The following is a 10,672-nucleotide window of genomic DNA, read 5'->3' on the forward strand; positions in this document are numbered from 1 at the left end:
AATGTTAAATGAAACTTCTGGTATATTCGTTAACCACAGAGCCACAGACATTCACTTGACTATCTCTCGCATATAAATCTGTAACTATAACTTTTCAGCCTTCCGAGAAACCAAGTACGTCCACCCGTTACAAGCGTCTGTACAATCTGCCCCACTGTTCTGCAGGTACTGCCCGACTAACTAAAGTCATGTTTGTTCTGTTTCCTGCCTGCCTCATTTCCGCCTTTATTCCCACCTATTCAATCGTATCGTGTCTCCAAATATGGACACGGCGCGAACCCGGCCCGTGACGTATTTTTGCGAGCCCGCCGTATGCCCATATAAGGACTGCTTTTGCGATGCCGGTTTGCGGCGTCGCCCAGGGCCCTTTTTCATTGGACAAGCGCCGCTCCAGGCTCTAGAGCCATTATGCTAACAAGCAACGGGCGAGTAGTGTTTGCTTGCCCTAGTCAAGTCTCGGGTTTCCATTTGCGCATTTTACCGCTAACTTCTTTGGTGTTTAATCTTTAAACCAAATGCAACATTTCTATTACAGTTCGAAAACAGTTATAAAATCAAGCGGCAAACCGAAATATGACATAGTTGTTCCTGAGCATTTAGTGTAGCTTTTCGGACAATATTTCTCTATCACATTGTACGTTTAACATGTGACTGTCACAGCAATGTAGCAAGACATTGCATTTTTACCATAAAAAAGGCTTCGCCAAACCTAACCTTGGTTATTTGACACGGATGAATCGTTTCTATTGCGCTAGTTATTGAGGGCGACAACCTTTTCGAATCTACTTGTGACCTTTGATGTAATTTAGGTTCTCGGCTTTTACTTCAACCCAACAAATGGTAGTTAAATGCCAACTACCTTTCCACTAAAACAAATATCTTATAAATTGATGCGATGAAAAAATTTCTAGACAACAAATCTTCATCATAGTTGCACTGCTATAACCGACTATCCTTTCAACTAGTTTTAGTGGGAGGATAAAATAGTGCCTTATATCCATGGCCGAAGCACATTTATACCACGAAGCAAAACCAAACATGGTTACCGTTAAGATTTAGGCCCACTATAATTCGAACCTGCCTCAGCAGCCTCGCCCTTTTACGCCAATGCCATTGGCTGAGTGTGACGCAATCCTGAATATACCACAATTTGCTAAACACGCGGCATCTTAGCCTCGCTTTGCTTCAGGTACTCATATGGTATGGGAGAATAAAACACAATGCCTTGCTCTCAGGTGGCAAAATTTGTCCACCCACAGAATCATTGGGGTCTTACCTTTTACCTTAAATCGTAGTAATCAGAAAGAATTAAATTTGACAGTATATGGGCTGTCAAACTGTTCCGTTTGGTTGTTCCAAATATGGAGTGGCCATCGACCGTCGACCAATAAAAAAACGTCGCCCATCCCATAACAAGCCTTTTTTGGTAACATTCTTACGGATATATGCATCAGCCATTAACTCGGTTAATTATTAACTTTCGTGGTTTGCGCCATATCGAAGCTTCATTTGCGCCATATACCCAATGGCATCAATGTCATAAAACGCCATGTTGGGTAACTTGCAATAAGCGATAATTTGTGATCAATATGAGGGTAAAAACAATACAGCAAAGCAAGTTATTGAATACTACAGGTTTTGAAAATCTTTCGAACTCAATAAAACAAGACATTAGTTTACACAAACGTATTCTCGTGAGGAACATTGTCCGCCATGTCCAAATAAGGCAAGGAAGGCGGGTCCGAAAGAGAAAGTAAATAAATCATGAACGCAACAGCTTTCATACAGCTAAGTAGGTCGTTAGCCCCCCGGTGTGTAACTATTGTTTGTCTCTAAAACTAGTCACGCACTAACAAGCTGTTCGTTTTGCGTAATCTTCTTTAATTACTCTGATACCGCAACGGTTGCTTTCATACCGCGTGGGAGAATAGCCAGTAAAAGGGTTGTAGTGCGATCCAATTTCACAAGTAATTATCTGTCTATGGCTATCAATTATTTTTTGTTAACAGCTATGTCAAGTAAGGCAAACCATTGAGTTTCCATAGATTTTGGGGTTTCCATTGAAGTTTAAATCACTTCAACCATGTCCTATTTTTCTGCATATTTTTTATCATAGAAGCAATCTATACACAACATAAACATATATAGTTTTATATATTTCAAAATTGCAACCGCACTTTTTTACATGAGAATTTCATACACATACGGTAGAAAAAGAGTAAACGTTTTTACTGTTCTTGGGAAGTTTAGCATTTTCAAACAAAGCTTTTTGGAAATAGGCTAGGCCTAAATAGCACACTCAACAAATAGGAAACATTGACAAAATTATGCTGACGGTTAGGACTAATTGGGTTGGTGTATACCTTATAAGGTATTATCATTCAAAATATGACAGTAGTAACTTCAAAACTTAGTTCCCAGCCAAAAATGTTCAAAAACTATTACTTTATAATCCTATTTAGCTGCTAAACAAATAATTTAGCTCTTTGCACCACCTATCGAAATTAAAATAAATGTCGTGAGGAATGGTCATTAGTACTTTCAGCTCTAGCAAAACCTACAGATTGTGAATAAATCTCAATAAACACCCTATAAATCAACAACACACAGGTATGATACAATGTGCAGCTGCACTAAGCAAAATCGAAATAAACAAAATATTAAAATGAGTTTGTGGAAACTTATAACTAACTACTGTACAACCACTATTAATGCAACAGAACGTTGGCGGCACCAACACGTCATTAAATAACGTGTTGTATTGGTGTTCAACTTATAAATGCACATTTTTAAGATCACCAGATTGGTTTAAATTTAAACCAACTTAATTGGCACAAAAGTGTTATTCCCTCCTAAAAGAATTCAGGGTTTGTTTCTTACACGACATTCCCCAACCTTATCAGTAACATGCCTATAATGGTGGACTATCACTCTTAATGTGTGCTGCCGAGACTTATACCACAAAAACAAATCGCGTCTTAAAAACATTCTGTCACACTATTATAAATGCAAATACTGATCGCGTTATGCACACAGCCCCGTCAGATAACGTACAACGTAACGAAACATTAAAAAAGTTTTTGGTTTTGATCTCCATCAAACAAACACTAAACAGTTGCAACAGCATAAAAGTCCCGGCACCGGGGTAACTTTGGACATTTACGAGCTGCTTTTTTTGAGTTTTTTATTAGCACTTCCAGTCACTTAGACCGGTGTAGTATTGTCTTTTATAACTAGAATTTATAGATTTTTAAACTAGAATTTATAAATATGCAATGTAATTAAATAATTATTAAATTTTTTTTCAAAATTTTCCGAACCATCTCTGGTCTTTGCTACCGGCGCAAACACAAAAAATGGCAAAATGTGTAGGTAGGTTACACGTTTATTGCATATAGTTTTATGTCATAAAGTGACGGTTTAAATGTTTTATTTGTAAATTTTATTGGTGAAGTGAATTAGTTTGTAATTCTCATAGCCTACTATTGTCGAATGAGTTGAGCACTGAAACAATGGCACTGAACATCAATCATCAAAACGCTCTGCAGCTACACCGTATTCTAAGTATGGCCGCACTGGAAGTACAGCACGACTGGGAGGGAAACGATGGTGGAACCAGTCGTGGGGGCCATCCGGGCCCGACAAGCTAAATCACCCGTGTTAGGAAAGAGGGTCGGCTCCGACAGGAAAACAAACCACCGAAAGCAACCCTGCCAGATAGTTTCAAGCGCCGAACGGAAGAGCACACACACACAAAAAAAACGAAATAAAAACAGCATTAGGTTACTTTAAACAGAGTTGTCATTTTATTTAGTTAGAATAGCGCCATAGTTTTAGGGTAGAGCTACTAACAGAAAAACTCACAACACACGCTGTTTGCTAAATACCGATAGAGGACGTAAAGAGCGCAGTTATTTAACAAAAAATGGTTAAACTGGGATATGGTTAGGGGCCAAATTTAACATAAAGTGCTGGGTTTTAAGGTTGATTTTTTGTTATTATTATCATAAAACCCCAGACTAACATTCCCGGGGATGAATCCCGATCATTATGTCGTATGGATCGGACGCGCCGGACCATTTTTTCCCTTAACTTATACACAGTAAGAAAGGTAAACGAGCGATAAAAGAAATAGCACTTATAGGTAAGAGCGGAAGAATAATGAAAGACCTGTCCATTTGTTTTATACATCGGAAGTTTATTTAAAGCCGCAATCTATATTCAGAATTCTGAACTGATTTCACTGTGTGGTGGAATAACGAGAGTCTATAGGTAGTATTTTCGCGTACGTTCAACGGTAAATTACAAAGCGTACACACACTAGTAAACAGTTCAATATTTTACATTTGTTAAATACACCAAATAAAGCGTATACAGGATTAACATCAAGGGGGATCAAAAATTTCACCGAGATCCATGAAAAGACCTCTTCCCAATAGCTCTGCTCACGATTACACTTAAAAAATACATATGTCTCATCTTTTCGGTTTCACTTTTACAGAAAACACATTGGTTTGTATATGTAACACCAAATGAATACAAAACATCGTTGGTCACAACGGCACGTAAATTCAGTTTTATCTGGGAGTGCAATTGTTTCCATTGTCGAATTGTAGTTGATTTGGTATAGTTTTTTCCCAAAGGGTTGTATTTAAAGCAATACCCAAATACCATTCCCATTTTGTTTTTGTTTTTTAAGGAGAACCGTCGTGTAGTTTTTAATTTTAGTATAAACCGCTTTAGGAGAGTCAAATGCTTGAAAGGGCTCGTTGCACAAATTTAGCGAACTTTTTTTTCGCCGGAGTTATCATTCGTTCGATACCAATTCGGTGGCAGAGCCGCTATCATTTTAATAAAGTTTTGAAGTCGTGATTGTTCGGAGTAAAATTGAATTTTATGGCCAATTCATCATATGACAGATATTCGTATCTATAATAAGTTTGAATGATCCAGAATTTCGGCGTTGATGAGCGATTTCAAATAAAACGTTCGAGATTTAAAAACAACGGTTTGGCTGGCCCACATCGATCTAGTATAGGGCTTGGTCGATTCCATTATTTGCATTAGCTTCCTGCATGATTTTCCTAACTGGTCGAAGAGGAATAATCTGTGAACAATGATTAGATGCTGCAGATATCATCGAAACCAGCAACTCCAAATCTGATATGACACTTGTTTCCAAATGTTTCCAAGGCGCGCTATAAGTTTCGTCGAAATATTTAGATCACCATTTAAGGTTTAAGGCCATAATGTAAGTATCTACTAGTGATGTACCGAATCGGCTAAATTTCGATTCAGCCGAAACCGAATATTCGGCGGTTTTGCCGAATAAATTCGGCCTAATCAACCGGATCATTTATGACGTCACGCGAAGTCGTGCACTACGCGTTTGACGTGAAAAAAATGTTTATCTACCAGGCAGCCAGTGCAAAATAGTTGTGTTTCGTCCTTATTTCACTTCTGTGGGGTTTAAAATTGCCTTAAGCATGATTGGCAACCTGCCAATGAATTACTATTTTTTTGACTACCGTGGGAAAAACGATAATGTGTTGAAAAAGATAAACATTGACGCAATTTTCGTTATGTTTGGGCTTTTGAAAGATTGCCTGGACCTTAATAAGCAGAAAAGACACGTTAAACGCTTTAAATTTGTGTTCGTAAAAGATTCGGTTTCGGACGAATCGCAACAAATTATTGGGCCTAAACGGAATCTTTGCAAAAATGATCGATTCGGCCGAATAAATTCGGCAAACCGAATATTCGGTACATCTCTAGTATCTACATCTAGCATATTTGCTCCTCCCTGTTTCAGGTTTGCGATAAGCGTTTTTCGTTTAACTCTTTCCCACTTCGTCCCCACACAAACTGAACAATTTAGTTTTTAGTTTGCGTAAAAACGCTATCGGTAGGGTGATAGCGAGCACACTATAACTTTATAAATCAACATGGGGATTATTGTAAGTTAGTTTTTAAAATACAGATGCGACCCAAGAGGTTCAAAGTACGCGAGTTTATACGATTCTGTCCAAACCCAAAGACATTTAATACGGAATAAATATAATCCCAATCCAAGGTATCAAACGCTTTGAAAATATCTAGTGTTTTTGATATTATTTTATAGTCCGTGTTCAATACGGAGATAGGACAGTAATTGGTTGTAATTAGCGGGTCTTTTCTGGGTTTAGGGATGAGAGTAACGACCCCCTGAGTTTGACTTGGACTAATTTTACCAATTTTTTCAGTGTAGGACCAGGCATCAGTAAGTATAGGGTTTTAGTATCCGGACAGAATGTCTGATAAAATTCGACCGGCAAACCTTCAAGGCCCGGCGACTTGTTTCTTGGCATTTTGTGAATTACACCACAAATTTCTTCTTGTGCAATAGGGCTATCGCTTGTCTCAACCTGTGTGGAATTTAACTTAGGGAGATGTGAGGTTTAAGTTAGCCAGATGCTTGGTAACTTGTGCATGAGAGTATAGTTTGAGTCGCGTTTTTCGTAAAGGTCCTCGTAACATTTGGCCAACTCCTCTAACATGGATTGTTGATCCGTATACATTCGGACGCCCGTCTTTAGCCTATTGATCGATTTTTTATCAACGTGGCGCTTTTCTAAATTAAGAAAATACTTCGTATTTTTTCATCCTTTTCGGCCCACAGAGCTATACTTCTAACAATCGCTCCCTTCGTTTTATTTTCGATCAGGTTATCTAAGTCGTTTTTCAGCTGTGTCAACTCAACCACAATTTCTGAATCTGCAGGAGTATTGGCGCGAAGTGATTCGTCGTGAAGCGATTTTATACCTAGTTCGAGTTCGTTTTGACGCGCGATGTTTTCCTTTTTCACCCTTGCGCTAAAACCAATTGAAGCGCCGCGAATAATAGCTTTAAGAGCATCCCATCGAGTGTGAGGGTTGATGTGATTCGCCGGGTTGGTTTAGGTATATTAATCGTTGATGGTTTTCTTAATGAGCTCCACATACCCTTTGTGGTTTAACAGACGCGTGTTAAGTTTCCGGTATAGCCTCTACCGCGCGCATCGGGGGCAAACTCTACAGTTAGAAATACTATTTTGTGATCCGACATGATCCCTGATGCAATATCGGCGTTTGGCACATTCACATTGGTAAAAAGTGTGATTTTAACACGAGAAGAAAGTCTAATCGTGTTGCAACCAGGCATGGGGTCGAATACACGCGTTCTGTATTCGAATACTTTACGAATACTTGCATGACTGTATTCGAATTCTCATGAATACTTTGGTAATTTTGGGGTGACAGCAATTCGAATGGTATTCGAATAAAACGAGTCAAGTATTTGCATTCATGAATTGTTGACCAAACTACAATAACAAGTAATTCGAATAATATTTCGAATAAACCGGCATATCCGTATTCATGGATTCTACGCACTTTTTGAAGTTCGGCAATTCGAATTGTACTCGAATAATGCGAGTCAAATATTCGTATTCACGAATTGTTTCATAATGTTAAGGTGGCAGCAATTCGAATTCTATTCTTGTCAAGTATTAGCATTCATGAATAGTTGACCAAAAAACAACAACGTGTAATTCGAATACTATTCGAATAAACCCCAAGCGTGTATTCGTATTTATGAATACTTCGTACTTTTTGAGATGTAGCAATTCGAATTGTATTCGAATTAATAGTTCAAGTTATTTGTATTCACGAATTGTTCAGTTGTTGTATGAAGCAAACAATTTGAATAGCATTGGAATGCACCGATTTGGGTATTTGTAGTTGCGGAAAATAAAAGAAATAAAAGCGCCCCGAAAATTAAAAGGTATTCGATCAAAAAGTAACATGGGTTTATGAATTGCAAATTTATTGGTAAAAATGTAAACCAACGAGCTTTTTGCCACATTAGCTTGACTGATTTAAGTCTCCGTTATATAAATTTATCCAAATTTACATGAGAACACGTTACACCTGTCATGTGCTGAGAACAACCCAATGTTGCAAGCTTTGTATCACAATTCCATTTATGTAACGTCACAATTAAACTTCTATGTGTCATTGTTTCGTAACATAAACAAAAACTTGTCAAATCAGGTCACATTTACTGCCAATTTAAATTGTATTCCAATCTAGTTGGCAAAAATATGTAGCAAAATATTCTCGACTACTCCTAGTCTGAAAGCAATCGACAATTCGAATTGTATTCGTACAAATGTAGTCATGTATTCGATTTTACGTATCTTACGTTGCCAAAGGCCGACACCAATTCGAATTGTATTCGTAAAAAATATCGTGTATTCAAATTTGCAAATTCTTAGGTTGGCAAAAACCTACAACAATTCGAATTGTAGGTGGCAAAACCTGTATTCGAATGCATTCGAATGACGAATACGAATTGCCCCATGTCTGGTTGCAACCATTGGACAAAGTTAATTTCTTATCAGCGATTGTCAGGTTTATAATCAAAAACCGTCCGTCGGGATCAGCCATGGCGTCAGTTTTAAATACGATAAACTTCTGGAAAACAATACAGCTACTCCTTTACTTCGATTCGTGCCATGTGACCAAACTATTTCCCCTCCCCATTCCAACTGCCAAAGTTTTCGACCCGGTGTGAACATTGTGTTTCCTGCATAAGTACAATTTGAAACTTTTTTTCTCGGAAAAATGTAAAAATCGAATTCCTTTTGATGGGATCACGGATCCCAGAAAGATTAAATGAAGCAACAGTAAAATACAATAAGCCAGAAAATAAGATCACCGTTAGTATACTAGTAACAAACAACCAAATCAGTTAAAATCCGTTCAACCCCAAGGTCAATGTCCCACTCGTATTCGAACCCACACGAGCATCGGTAGGGTTTAAGAGGTTCAATACATTCAGCCGATTTTTTTTCCTCAGCTGCAATTTATCAGTTTATATTTACATAAATGGTTAGAACATTCTCTACTTATAGTCCAGTCTGCAGAGTGGCAGCTGCACACGCAATTTTTCTTTTGAAAAAAAAACTTTTGCACGCCAATTTTTCGTGGTTGCACGCAAAAATTTTGCACCAAAGGCATTCAATTGTCCTATCTTGACCTATATCACTTGCTTTTCACCTGCTGAAATAGGCCTTGCACGCGAACTTACGGGTCTTGCACGCTCGCACGCGGGACATGTCGGTCCTGCATGCGCGAGATCTCGTCGGGAGCTGCCATGTTCTGCAGACTGGCTTATAGTGAGGTTTGGATCGGGTTTATCGTGCTACACACACATGTAATTGAGTACCTGTCACACCTGACGCATTCGAGGAGATTTTCGTTCGTCTTGAATTTAGGTTGAAATTGTCGACAACACGGCATCCAAAGCATGACCGCTTGACATTTAGGACAGTTGGATTTCGTTTTTTTAACAGGAACTAGTATCCAAGTATCATCGTCACAACAGGCCTTTGCGATGTTTAAGTCTTGTTTGCACTTATAACAAAAGAAATGTATAGCGTCCGGAGACGGGAGGCTTTCTTTGTTGCAGTCTTGGCATGAAACAGAAATTGGTGTTTTACATATTTGGGACTGCTGTTTGGTAACGATACCGGGCTGGTTCGACCTCGTTTTCAGGATTGTTGCCTTTCGAAATGCTTTCCGCTCCCATTTCACAATCATTAAGCCCTACAGGGTTTTCCGGGACTGCATGGTTGAGATCCGTTTCCGTTATCTCGGTTAGTTTGCAAATCTTAATCACTCAATTGCATTATTGCAAACTGCGCTGCTCTAGTTTTAATTATTAAATGACTCCTGCTGTGTGACTATTTTGTTTTATTTCTTGCCTCTTTATCATTATTTCTGTACACGGGTGGCTGACTCGATGACCTATATGGTCCCTTCGCCATCCACCAGTTGCTTGCCTATTATATTTCATTTGCATGCAATTACCGCGTACGCAACTGAAAATAAAATATGATGATGATGATGATTAATCACTCGCCGCTTCTGGTGTATTAAGGATTGGCGAGCGAGCATCCGCGTGCTTTCGGAGAACTGACCCTGATAACGTCTGATTTGGTTCGAACGGTTGTCCGATCTCCTGCTCTTGACTTCGTCACTGGCTTTGCTTTGCAATTCCGGGTAATCTTGTCTTCTTTTGGGACAGTTTGCTTGCTTGTGTCCCACTTCACCGCAATATTTGCAGGTGAATTGCTGCCCATTATATGTGACATAGAACTCGTAGCCATCAATATTTATGTAACTCGGGATGGGGTTCTCTGCTATACATCTGTTTTGTTCATTGTTGCTATACGCATTCCCGATAATAACCCTTCTTTATCTTTCCTAGCTGTGGGTATGGGCCATTTTTTTTCACTTCACCAAATTGTTGGGTTAGTTTTCCCGCTATCGTTTCGCTTGGGAAGGGAATGGGTAGCCTACCCACCCAATTCCATTATTTATGTATAGTCACTTTCATATAGCCGGACATTCCTAATGTTCGGAGACTGTAATAGCTTAATACGCTTTTTCTGTTAGTGCAAGTAACATTAATTTGAGTTTCCTTCATTTCTGCAATTTCCACCACCTTTTTGACAGGAAAATCAACATCTTTTAATAGTGTCCATAATTTTTCTCGCTTTAAAATTTTTTCTGCTCTAAAACTGAGACAGTTGGGCCTTTTCAGCGCACTTCCTGCACTTTTTATCGCCGCTTGTGCGTTGCTCGCTTTC

This window comes from Phallusia mammillata, chromosome 1, assembly GCF_965637545.1.
Source record: "Phallusia mammillata chromosome 1, kaPhaMamm4.hap1.1, whole genome shotgun sequence".
In the NCBI taxonomy this organism is placed as follows: domain Eukaryota; kingdom Metazoa; phylum Chordata; class Ascidiacea; order Phlebobranchia; family Ascidiidae; genus Phallusia; species Phallusia mammillata.